The sequence below is a fragment of the Mizuhopecten yessoensis genome, unplaced genomic scaffold (assembly GCF_002113885.1).
Source record: "Mizuhopecten yessoensis strain PY_sf001 unplaced genomic scaffold, ASM211388v2 scaffold9299, whole genome shotgun sequence".
Lineage (NCBI taxonomy): Eukaryota > Metazoa > Mollusca > Bivalvia > Pectinida > Pectinidae > Mizuhopecten > Mizuhopecten yessoensis.
In genome coordinates this window covers 48,336-62,611 of record NW_018407978.1, presented here as the reverse complement: position 1 = coordinate 62,611, position 14,276 = coordinate 48,336, and positions in this window count along the sequence as shown.

Genomic DNA, 14,276 nt, shown 5'->3' with positions numbered 1-14,276 from the left:
ATTATTATTATTATTATTATTGTAAATTGAAGCTGATATCTTCTTAGTGTCATCAGATTTTATTTTTGCTGCCTTGCTAAAATAAAAGCAACATTTTGGAATATATTTTACCTTTTGTGAATAGCAAGAAGAAATGGCTTAAGAGATTGATTCTTCCAACGATGACCTACGCAGTACCATGACAGATGAAACATAGGTACATGTAGTTAAAACGTGCATGTGAATTGTTATTTCATGTGGCTCATAAGACTGGATGAACTGCTACAGGGACGTGTGGCTCAGTTTCCTGGGTTGTCAAGGACAGGCGTGCGGTAGTGATGTGGTCAGTGCCATTCAACCAGGATTACTACACCAACTGGTTAGCTGTTGGACTCACTAAGCCCGGCTACACATCACATGACCCGAATTGGTACAATATCATGTACTTCAATGCAAGGACAGTACCGGGATTTTGTTGGTGAAAAGGAAAGAATTGTAAAAAGAAGTTAACGCCGTTACCTTATCTGAGGGATAATTCGAAATAGAAGGAAACATGGGATCCTCTTATATCATAGACTTGCATATCATTGTCAGACAACAACATTCCTCAAAATCTTGCAAAAAAAACCAATAGAGAAAGTATCTGTCAAAAAACCTGAATTTTAAATTAAATATGAACATTTTTTATTCAATATTTTGCATTTATGTTCAAAACAAGACCAGTCAATTGACACGTTTCAAATAATCAATTTGAATATAATGAAGAAAATGTAAGATCAGGAGAAAGAGTCAATATAACAATATGTAAAATAATGAATACTAATTTGTAGAAATAGTGTTTGTGTAAGACTGTATCATGTTACAATGGGATAATGAATCAGCAGTGTCATGCAATCATCAAATGTTTTATAGCACGTGTACATCCCCAGCAGACAGACTGAATGTTAGCCTAATCATTAAGTACTCTTTGTCAGCTTAATCCAGCAAAGGACTATATATAGAACTCTGCTACCTTGTAACATGTTGTCGTTCGCATACTGCTGGAATCCAACGACATTGATTTTCTACAGTTGTGCGGATTTGTGAGGATAGAAAAAAATTACATATCATATTTATCAACATATCAATAACGCCATTCATATATAAACATGTAATATCGCTACAATTGACTGATGGAAAACTTAAGTACGTAAAGTATAAAATCAATATCAATATAATATGATCTACTCATCTGTGCTGTCAACTTGATTACTATGAACATTTCGATGCAAACAAAATCTATACAGAATGCGGAATAAACAGTCATTGTCACCAGCTGCTTGTACCAGATTACCGGGTAATTTAGGAGTTCGTTCTTGGGTCAGTAAATGTCGTACTTGGCCCCATAATTACTCCTAAATTTACTTATTGTTATTTAATTTAGCGATTGTGTCATTATTAACATTCATTTAGAATAGCCTGGCAGACCCAGCCTTGTGATGTTTCTACTTTTCAGGGATTTCTACGTGTTCTTCGTGTTCATATTATACCCCATATTCATCTATATTGATTTCGATTGAAGTTTTATTATTTTGCACTTTGGTATTCTCTGGTATTCAAATACTGACCTCTAATAAAAAGTGCAAATACTTGTATCCTTAATATCATAAAAGAATCAATATATTGATAAATAACTGGTTAAAATTGAAATTAAAAAAACCCTGGTACAATGTATGTAGAAAGCAAAAACCATCAATCAGCTATAGTAGAGTTGTTACATTTTGAAAACTACCATATATGTATACACCAGCTTCATAGGTAGTCGGGTTAAGATGTTTGCGATACAGAATTGGTATGCATAAGAATCGTGCGCTTTCACGTACACACATATACACCTCTTACCATTGAAGAGAGATAACTCGTGTTTGCCTATTCATTTTTGGGTCCCTCTTTAGCATCAAAAGTCAACTTCTGTTACACAGAAGCTTACAAATCTATAAAAAGAATATTGTTATCATAAAGGTGGTGCGAAATTGTGCATTTTATATCCATTAATTTGAAACCAGAAATGATTAGCTGTACAATTGCAGTATCAACTATATCATGTGTCTAGTATCAGTGTTAGTGAAAACTGTCGTCGTTGTCATGTTTAAACATATATCCCGAATGTATTCCGTCATTGCGTATTGTAAAGTTATCTGCTCTTGTGAGCAGTTATTGATTGTTACGTCATTGGTTTGTATGAGAAAAATACGTCGTTTTCTCGAAAAATTGATGATGTTACTCTCACAAATAAATGACGTAAGAATCAATACCTACTCACAAGAGCAGATAACTCTGCAATACGAAAAGACTGAAAGACGACGAACAGTACAATGTATGCATATTGAACTGTTCTGTCCTCATCACATACATGTATTTTATGTATCCACCTATGATCTGATTTTAATGTTGTAGTTGACCTGTGTGGCTGTTTGAAGGAGTAGTTGTGTTGGTGCTTGCATGGGCGTGATGAGTTATAATTTTCACTCTCCTGCGATATTGTCGTTCCTATGTTATTTGTCTTGTATCTTTTAAGCCGTAAAGCTTACAGAATAGATTGAACTACTATCATCGTATACTTATATATAAATATCAACATAAATCTGCTTTAAGCAATCACCTTTGCCTCGATACCGTTTCGTTTTAATTAGCCTACTCACATGCCTTCTAATGATGATACAGTATACCAGAAATAACAGACCGCTTTGCCATTGGAAATTGCGGGGAATTTTACACGAATATACTGTTTGCGATCAATTTGTTTTCCGCTTTTTAAAGTGAATTATCAAGAATAGTAACCTATTGTATTTTCACTGGAAAGATAGAACTTGTCTGCCTTAGGAACGACAACTCATTTACAAATATATATTTCAGTAAATGTTCTAACAAACAGAAGTTTTGGATTTGTTTAGACTGTATCACTGCAATAAATGCATATTGAATTTAAACAATCTTTCTGAAGAATTATCATGAGCCTGATAAACATATAATAACTTGTAATACAATTGAATAGTTTGATTTCTGATGAAAAGCTTTCTTCAACCTGTCAAATATCTCCAAACTTTCAAAGTCTCCATACATCTTCATATATACAAATTCCGTTATTTATCGTTCATTTAAATTGTATATCCTTGGACTCTTACCTTCATAACATACATGAAAAAGGTCTCTGTCATGGCAAAGTGTATATCAGATAGATAATATATATAATGGTACAGGATACTAATTCAGGCGTTACAACATTTTTTGTATTTGTGATACGTTAGCTATCATTAGAAAATATGTAGGTTTGTAACATTAAAGGTCTCATATGTTCGGTAGTCAATATTATTAAAATTGTCTGGTAGTTAACAAGAACAAGTTTACAAAACCTGTTTTAAAAATCTTTTTAAAACTAAACTTGGAAAGTTTCCCCTTTGGAATATGTGCTTTTACTGCTTTTATATATTACTTCCGGCAAAATTCAATAATATTAATCTACGTGCTTTTACTATTTGTTTAAAATATCTTATATTAAGTGCAAAAAGTAGCCCCTTCGAAATCTGGTAATAGAGTAATTGAACTATTATTTCTTAAATTGGGGATTATAATGTCTAACAAATTAATAATAGCGAGAAAAGTGTGTAGAATAAGAACTGTGCAACCTTTAAAAAATGGTCATATATACAGAATGCTAAAATGAATAACATTACCCCTTACATCTGTTTCGTCCTCCTTCGGTTATGCCAAGGTCCAAAATGTTGGAAACCCAAATTGATCTTAACTACTATTGAAACAGACAAACAGATGCACGAAACCCATTAGTTATGTAAATTAAAAAATAGGAGGAGTATTAATTCCTTTCAAATTAATAGTAATAAGTAAAGCGTACAAAATAAGCACCGTGTCACTATTAAAGATATAACTGCGTCCATCTGCCTCCATCTCCATCAAGGTCACAGCAAACATCGGGGACTAAAATATCCACCACCTTATATCTTGGAAAATGAACCTAGATGAACCTAAGACACTGTATGGGACTGCACCTCGAACAGTAAGTACAACTGTAATAGATACAGAAGTCAAAAATCGAATTACTGCACCCTGAACATTTGGTAAACATGTAGTAACTACAGAAGTCCAAAATCGAATAACACCGCGGCGTACAGTTGTACCGTGCTTCTCCGACTCATCGGTGATACTAGGGGCCGAACAGTTTGCATTCCAACTTGATCTAAATTATTATTGAAAATTTTAGTCTCTAACAATTGTCTCTGAACAATTACATTCATATCACGTATCATAAATAAGCTTCATCAGTTTGGAAAATTTAAGGACCAATTCCAAGAGACCTGTTGGCCGGGGATCGTTGCGACACGTTTATGCATTAAGTTTCATGCATGCATATCAAGCAGGCTGACATTAATAAATGCCCTTCTAATGGCGACCCTATAAGTGAATCTTGATTTATATACAGTTAAGAACCAAAAATTGTTTATTATTTATTATATTTACCATATCCTAGACCATTGTAGACATCAAATTAGGAATCCAAAGATTAGACAATATGCATACAAAATGAATTAGGACACTTCAAATACTTATCAAGTAAACTGTATTATGTATAATCAACTCCCCTTCAAATAAGACTGGTTTTGACATGTACCAAAAGTCATATTTAAAGTAATGTATGTTTGCCGTTTAATACATACAAGGAATATCCTCATATCCCTATTTAAAATTCAAATATATTTAAAAAAAATCATCGCTGAATTATTATTTATTAAGTTTTAAACTCAAACAAAAATCGAAGACAATTTGCTGAGAATTGATTAAGTGACAGGTAAATGTATGTAAAGTGCTTTTCCCTTCAGATAAATATAGTATATTCTTTCTTATAGTTGTAGTTTGCAGTTCAAGTTTGTTTTAGAGCACCAAAGTTTAGGGTAACACATCGCAATAACGACTTAGGTTAAGGGAAATTGATAAAAGTTGCATCAGTTTTGTTTTATTGAGTTGGTATTATTCGTGCAACATCAATTAAAATAAACGCATCACAATTAAATTATTATTACAATGAAGAAATAGCCGACATGTTCTGTTATTGAAGGAGGTGTGATAGATCTATAAGTATTTTATTTCTGTTACATCAAATATAACATCAGCGCTGCTATAAGTATTTCAGAGGAGTGATAAAGTCATAATTTCATCAGGGAATATAGTTTCTGTTGTTTGATCAAGAATGACTTTGATAGATGTATTCGAACGGAAATGGAAGAGAAATGTAACATTGATTAAACGTGTTACGCCAAATATTTAAAAGAATACATTTCATGCGCAAACACTATTACATTAAATCATGTAAGGAATAAAAAAATGTTTTGCAGAATAAAAGGTTCAATAACTGATAATTAGTTTAGAAGTAAAACACATTTTTGATGAAGAACAATTGTTGAATGCTCCACAGTTAATGCAGAAACATTCGTGGGTGCCAGTACAACTCTGTTTACATGTACATGTAGTTGGGGTTTACTGTTGTCATTGCCGACTGTTTTATAACAGGTTTATACAGAACTGTTATAATGAGTATCTGACTCTAACCGGATATGCTAATGACATACAAAAGATATCATGATATGAGTTTTAGGGAATTAAGAAGCAATTATTATAATGTCATGTTTGTTATTTGTTCACCATGGTGAATTAGTGTATACATACGCTTAAATACACTGAACTATGTGCAACTTACATCAGTACGGAATCAACTGAGCACAGACAAAACTTGATCGGACCTGTATCCTTAGCCGCAGGTATTTTATGTTATGTCAGCACAACAATATGTTTACGTTATAGGACTCGGTTAAACATGCATGTATGCAACGTTATATTTTCCGGCCAATTTTACGACTGTTTATGTGTTGCATAAGACAACCTTGCCACGGTATCATGGGCCGAACCTGTCGTGGTCCAAATTGAAATTTCAATACATTCTTATAGTACAGCAATATGAGAGTGAGTGCTCGGCTATGCGATTAGGTATATCATTTGAATCTGTCAGTGTGTTACACGTTTGACCGTAAAAAAGTAGCTATCCGTTTACAGAAATTGCGCATAACTAGAAAGAACCGGGATCAGGATTTTCTTACTTCCCTCTCCAAAGTAACTTTTCTTATTTAGTGATTTTATATGAGAGTTCTTCCTGCCATATGTTTTGTGTAAATGCCAAGCCAAATAAACTGCCAAGATCCTTAAAGGTGTAAATATTAGCTCAAAAACAAAAATATCAGGGGTGGCAAAACTTTCCTCGGTCTCCCGTATGTCGATGTTTTGTATCATAGATGATTGGTAAAAATGTATTCACAATATATGTTTTGCATCAATGACGCCATTTTCTTTGTGCGTAACGTAAATGGTGGGTCGGCTGGCGCAGTTGATAGCGCGCTCGTCTTCACCAAGATGGCCGGATTCGATCCCGGTCACCTGCCCAACCACGCGGGGTTTCTTCTCCGGATTCTTCAGTTTCCTCCCATATTAAGCATTTAGTCCTCTGTGTGCTTCGTCAGGGCACAAAAAGAATGATTTATTTAAGTTTGCAAAAATTGTTTGGTAATTGTTTTAGAAAAAACTTTCTTATAACATATTTGACTATAAATCTAAGTAGATGTATAAAGATATAAGAAAAACACAGAGAGCATTGTCGTTATATCGATATTTAGTCTCGATTCCCTGAAACACCGGATTAAATTTCAAATTTTTGTACAGTCACCGAGGTTTGACAGGTAAGGATGTAAAAAAAATGGTTTCTGTCTGTACCTGGATATAAATCGGCACGCGTTGTGATAAAGTAATACGTTGCTAAAAAGGGTGTTTAATTCGGGTTGATGGTCTGAATTATCGTTGTTGATTTCGACATAAACGCATTATCAAGTATTTCTTTTATGAGTGGTGATGCATAAATAAATGTATGTAAAGAATATAACAAAACTTTAAAAAATGTTTATTATTTCGTTCATATTCTGAACAAATGGAAATCAAAAGCTGAGGAAATTTTAGACAATGAAAACAATGAATGTACACCTGGACCTTTTGGTTTTATGCCGGCTGTTTTTGAAGATATCTACTGGTAGAAATAGTTACAGAACTTGGTTGATGACAAAAAGTATCTTGAGAAAATATCCGCATTTTTACGTTTTGTGCCTGTGGTTAAAACAGAAATAAAAAGTCCTGATGCACCGACAAAGTGATCAATCCAACGGACACCAGTTCCAAGATTTTCGGGTATTTTTTTTATCCTTTTGGAAATAACCAATGAAGGCCGATGGAGTATGACGTGTTTGTGACGTCATAGTATGATAATCTCTGAACGAAGTCAATTTCATGCATTTAAGTATCACATCTTATGTGATAGACATTTTCACTTTGAATGTTTACTTATATTTATCTAAATACAAATGCATACATACATAAGGACATATTATCATGGTGGCTTAGGACTAGTAGTTAGCGCCTGAAAATGCAGCTTCTGTGAATTCTTCAAAATTGTAGAGATTGATGTATATGCTAACTATAATAATAGTATATATATGCACTGTAAAGCGCTTTAGAGTGGCTTATGTTAGCAAGAAAATGGCGCCTTATCAAATGTTGTGTATTATTATTATTGTTATAAATGGAATATTGAGGTGAAATAACCGGTGTCTTTTCTGTCGATATAAACATCAAAGTAAAGTCAATAAAATCAATATCATGTTACAATAAATTAAATGGCGTGTACATGTATTTATCATAATGATAACTTGGCACGTGGGGTTGATCAGTTTAGATTACAGTGATACGGTTACCTTTATACCGACAGTGTTTATGTGCCTAACCTAAATTTTGAAAAATACACTCGACTGCTTTAATGATACAAATATGTCATCAACACTATATACAATTAATGCCGTTGATATGCTGTACTGTTTATACAACATCGATCTAAAAATGAATTTTGATGTCGGAGACAATGATTGCATGTGACCAAATAAATTTGTGCTTGTCGCGAAATAGCATAATATAAGATTACTACACTATATACTGTATCATATCGAACTGTGTATATCATGTATAAATAACACCTGTAAAAAATACAAAATACCTTTTTTTAAACTATCACAAAACCGACGATAAATTATGATGAAGAAATGAGACAAAGATTCGATTCCTTGTTGGTTATATCTTTGTTGAGTTCGTCGGAAGATTTTCCATCATACTTTTGGCAATCCAATGGAACACAAACTTGCCCATAGTGGCTTAATTGCTTTTATTCAAATGATGCTGAGGTTTTTGAACAGTTTAGCAGGACAGATAGAAAATAAGAAAAATTCACTTTCTTCAATGTCACTTTTAGATATATTGACGTCGCGTTATCTTTATATTTCAATCTTTATTGATTATATCGATTAGATCTATACTCCCAAAAACAAAATCAATAACATTTATTTATACTTGTCTACATCAGCTCATTCTTTACCTATAATATGACGATAGTAAAATTGAGAGAGAGAAGCTCCCCTATTTAATCTTCACCGATTTTCTTAGATATTTTTATTCCTATTATGTACAATTGTAGGGATCATAAAGGGAATTTTTCGTCCAAACCTAACTTTTCCAGAGCGTTTAAATAAGTTATGAATCTCTCTTATGTGTATTTTTTTTATAAAAGAATAACATCTGTATTGGTTATTTATAAAAACTAGGCTTTATATGATAACTGGTTTTAAGGTATACATGTACCTCTTAAGAACCAAAACCATGAAATAGAAACCAGGAACCTGGCTTCACATCAGTAATGTTGATATGCCGTGATGTGTCATAAAGAGATAGCAATGCACTATATCTTATCTTTTAAATTAACCGTTTTTTTAATTAGGTTTTGACACGTACACAATTATATGGAAATGTTGTGAAGCTTCAGTGAATGCGACATGATGATTATCAAAACATTAAGGACTGTTATACTTAACCGACTTTTAAAATTAGAAACGTGTTCTGATGCGTTAACTGTTCTCCATGTCACCAAAGTAAGTTTTCGTTGATAGGTAAAAGAAATCTGAAAACCATTTATTAAGTGATTTGAACGCAATATCGGCTAAAGGTGAATTGACAGTTTCGATAACTTGTAGCATACATTTCCAGCCTAAACTTCAAACACCTACAAATATCACACAACTATGTATTTCGCAATATTTTTCATTGTGACCTATTTTTGTTTTCGACTGTTATTGTCAGTTTGTATTGATTTAAATTGTTCATTCCTTTACTTCCTATGACCAATTATATAAAGATATATAATCTTTATAAAAAATGTATGAATGCATTGCATCGGTGAGTTTTGGATACGCGCATACAATGTTGGAATATATTAGATAATATGTGAATTCATTGTACGCATAAAAGTTAATGTTACGATCCAGTCCGATGCTCATAGGAGTAAAAAGATAAAAAAAGATACGTTGTTGCAATGCTTACAATGATGACGTCACATTGTTGACGACGTCCGAGAGTTATATGCATTGCCTGACATATCGTTTGTATTTTGCAATTTTTTTTTCGTGTGTTCATTTAATAATGTTGAATTAAATATGAGTTATAAATAATATCCAGCTTAAACAGAATTAAATGCAGGTTTCAAATAAACATCACAAAAAATCGAATTTCTCATAAATGTTCAACTGACGCCCACACCGGTATTAACAATCAGGCCGTGAGCGGCTGTCAATGAAACCATTGCAAAATTGAAAACACCATCTTTTTAGCCTACCAAGTTTGATGTAGGAAGGTATACAATTTAATTATTTACGACTGTCGGAAAATACTTGTAACGAAGTTAGCAATTACGGTCTTTTATTTCCATTTGTTTATGTGTATTCTTTCTGTGACACTTTGCAACTGGATCGTTACCGAATTTCAACCTAGTGCATCCGATATAATTGACAAATTTATGATAATGTGATGTGATGTGATATGGCATATCTCCAAAGAAAATGCTATTCCAGTATAAAGAGCTAAGGCGGGTTGCTATGCCTATTTCCCCCAAAGCTATGATACGCTAGTGCGCGCGTCTAACCTTGCACTGTTATAACGGGTCCTCGGATACTAGTATATATGTAGCTCTCCCAGAATCCCGTATCTAGGAAAAGACTTTTGTAAACAGACGAATTTAAGGCAATGGCTATTAATACATGAGTTTCACGATAAAGACTCAACAAAACGCTTATTTCGCTTTACGCTGTATATAACACAAGATCGTAAAATCATTACCAACAAGTTTGAAAAGATTTAATTTTCATTACTACTGCATACGTCATGCCGTTACCAGTTTTCTTAAAAACACTTCTTGAATGTGTTCTTCCTGTACCTTAGAAAGGTAAAATTACATTTACTTTTTATAACATGTCTTACACGTGTACTGCGCTCCTTACGTTGTGCTGCAGTCTTTCTGCATTTAAAAAATGAGACTGTTCTCGACGATGCATTTTCCCGCATGTTCGGTAATACCTTTTTTTTGCTTTGCCTTTTTTAATCTGACGCAACAATACCATATATTTTGTATTTCAGCATCATTTGTTTTTGTTTTGATAATAGATAAAAATACTAGTGCCAATTGATGAATTCACAAATATCATTTAAAATGATGTCTAAACTACAAAGCGTAGCTGTACTGTACACGCATGTTGACATGATTCCATAGAAGATAAAGCAATATGTATGTTATTAAGATATCAATAAAATGTTCCACTGATTTAAAAAAAAAAAAAAATCACTTAATTAAGGAAAATGATCACATGCCTAAATAAAAAAAAGTGTATCTGACCGTAGATTCGAACCTATATCGTTCACTTCTTCTGGTCACAAGCTAACTGTGTTACACATTAGGCTACATTGGACATAGACGAATATGGTAATACAAACTGTTTAAACCAAAGAAATAAATGTCGCAGTTTTGAGAAACTTGATCAACCCTGTTTTGTCATTATTTTGAGCACTTTCTCAAAGGAGGACCACTTTTCCGTCATACGATTTGTGTTTGCATATAGCATCACGGAATCAAAATTCTATTTAAAAGTTGGTAATCGGATAGGAAAGTATTGAAAGTAATTTTTTAAGTCTAGGAAAACCCGTCACTGCCATAGGTTTAGTGAATATGGCTATATTTGCAATATTATTTTAACAATACTAAATACCTCAACAGTTACAAAACTCATATTCCATTGGTTATATATATATTCCATGCATTTTCGCTATTAAAATATATTTACTCATAAATGTTTTATTTTCTGTTTTTAAAAGTGCCGACTTAGGGAAATACGGGCAGTTTTCCGCCATAGCTCTTTGAATAATTGGATGCAAATTGATCCCAGCCGACTAGATTCGGTGATCTTTAGACGCAAGTCAAATGCAGTACCAGTCACGTTTCTTCTGTTTTGAGGGTTCGTGTAACAATGTTAATAATGGATGGAGGGAAATACTGGAAAACTTTTGCTGAAATAGGTTAATACTGTGTCATGCTCGGTCACGTGACCACGGAATCTACAGTATGGCTTCATTGTGGGTGGTATATCGACTTCTTCAAACATGAACAGTGTATCAATCTTTGCTCTGATGCATTTACTTAAATGATAATTGATATAAAGATAACTCTAGTTTTGATACGGCGCATTTGTGCATGTTTGTGTAGGTGGAGGGGAGGCATTAACCCCGTTGGGGACAGTATTTACCCAGATACGTATCAGTATGCACAGTGTATCGTTGTGTAAGCAGTGTGATACAAATGTAATACGTATTTTGTTATGTTTGCTATGCATTCTTTTGTTTACTACCTACAAGGTTGCATGTTACGCACTGAACTGAAGCTTGTGCATTGAAAAAAGGACTTTGGAGTTCTCAAATATGTTTATCATTTCCTATTTTCAAACTGGTTCGTGAAAGGCATGTTTTGTAACATAAGACGACGGTGGTATCAACCGCTTTTTTTTTTCCTGTCAAGATTTGGTCACCACCGTATACTTTTATACACTCATAGTCAAAGTCCCTTCCGTAAATAGTCATACATGAAGGAGTGTCCAAATCGCGCAGATTCAAACTAAAGTCACCTCACGTTTCTGCTTGTTTCCAGCACATATAGCAAACTCATTGTCAATCTTAATGTCCCGATGTCCGGCTCCAGTCACCTTTTAAACACATTACTTTATTACAATTGCATTTCTAAAGCCAAAGTAAAATATTGTCATTAAATAACCCCCTGATGTATCTTAAAGTAAAGCAGGGATACACAAATATTATTGTTAACTACTTTTGGGCATATATTATGCAAAAGCATGGCAAAGTCCATGTAGAAGTATGCTGATAATGAAACTGGGGGATTAATGTTTGGTTGATACAATGTTCAGTCTTTTCCTAAGCCTGTCTTTGGCAATCCCAATGGAACAGAAACTGTGCTGCTATCTTGGCCGACTTGCTTTTTGTTTCCAAATTAAACGGAATTTATTGAAACCTTACCATGACCTTTCAATTCACTTTTCAATACATAGACCATGTATAAGTAAGATGCTTAAATAACAAACAAAAAAAGGTACATTGTATATGTTGTAGACATAACAACGATGGCATTACAATCGTGCCTTTACATAAACCACCTACCTTGGTATTTACTGTACAGCATGATTAAGATGTACGATTGGCGATACGATTTCTATCTTCTGGTCATGAGTTTTCCCTTTCATGTTAGTTCCAGAGAGATGATATGAGACTGAAAGGAAGAAAGGAAGCTAAAGCCTACAACATTTTTCAATTTTATCAGTTTTTTCACAGATTGCTTTTTAGATTATTAAAGGAAAGAAATAGAGGCCTTAGTCAAAAACTAATTTCCCTGGAACGTTTATGCTACGATGTTTGTATTTACCTGTATTGAGTCATTTTGAAAGTATTGTCAGCGCTTGATAAAGTAAAATAAACTCAGGTCCGAAAAATACTTTAAGTAAACTAGTTCACCAGGCATTGTTGACTCGGCTTATTAATGTAAATGATCCAGATTCTCTTAAGTACATTCTCATTAAACAGTAAAGAAGTTCGAAATAATTTTCAGATATATTCTTTATTCATTTATTTCACTATATATACATTTAATTGTGAATTTCAATTATTCTTAACGGTATCGACAACCCTTCAGAAAATGCCAAATACCAAAGTTTGAAAGTGACGTAAACATAAATTAAATATGACGATTGCGTATAACAGTATACAGTGAGTCGGGTGTTTTAAAGTTAGAAGACGCTGTTTTGTTCGCTCGAGTGCTCGCTTAGCTTCACGGTTTAGATTCACTGTCGTATCCCTATAGTCTGGTCGATAAACTCGCGGTGAGTTTTATTGCCGAATCCTTTAAGTTTTACAGCTTTACAAAGTCACAAGTTACGCCTATTTACATTAAAAGCTCGTTGAGTGACTTAGCCCATGTGTCATAAGCAACACTTTCTTCAAATTATCATATATACCAAAGGTCAAAATAATGCAATTCCATATATGAATATGATATATGAAAAGACTTTTATATCATTCTTATCAATTTGATTAATATTGTTTAATTGTCAATACCTCAGTTCCTATTTTAGGACATAAGATTACTTTGATTTCACCTAGATTTACATGTTAATGAAGTAGAAAACGCTTACCATCACTGACACCTGGTCCTGGTTGTTTTCATTCGTCCCCATACAATTCTTGCTTTGGTTAATATTTGGCTTTACATCGGTTTTGAAATAGAAAAAAAATGTCTTGTTCACATCGGATTTGACTTTACAGTTTAGCTTTACCTTTTACTCTGAGCTGCTAATCAAATAATTGTGTAGTGAACTGTTATTGAAGTTTAGCATATACCAGAATAAACCTGTTGTACGTTATTGTTTGTAATCGCACGAACCGACTTCTGTTGGGCACCTTACAATTTGGGTTTGTTGTCTTCTGCGCTGTCTTTGTAGGAGATTATATATAGACCGAAATTGATCTATGTCAACGTTGGAAGATAACAGATAACCTTTGTGTTTTTATAATATTTTTCATTTCGGCTAGCTATATCTTCCATCGTCATTTGACTTCATCTGTTACCAGGATGTTGAAGCCCGCAAATAGTTCAATAGGTAAACACATGCGTATTCATGTGTCAAAAACGATTTGACAAAGAAACTGTACATTTTTAACAGTGCACCTTTTTGTTAAGATATTATAATAAATTTCCAATATTTTTTGGTTTTATAGACACA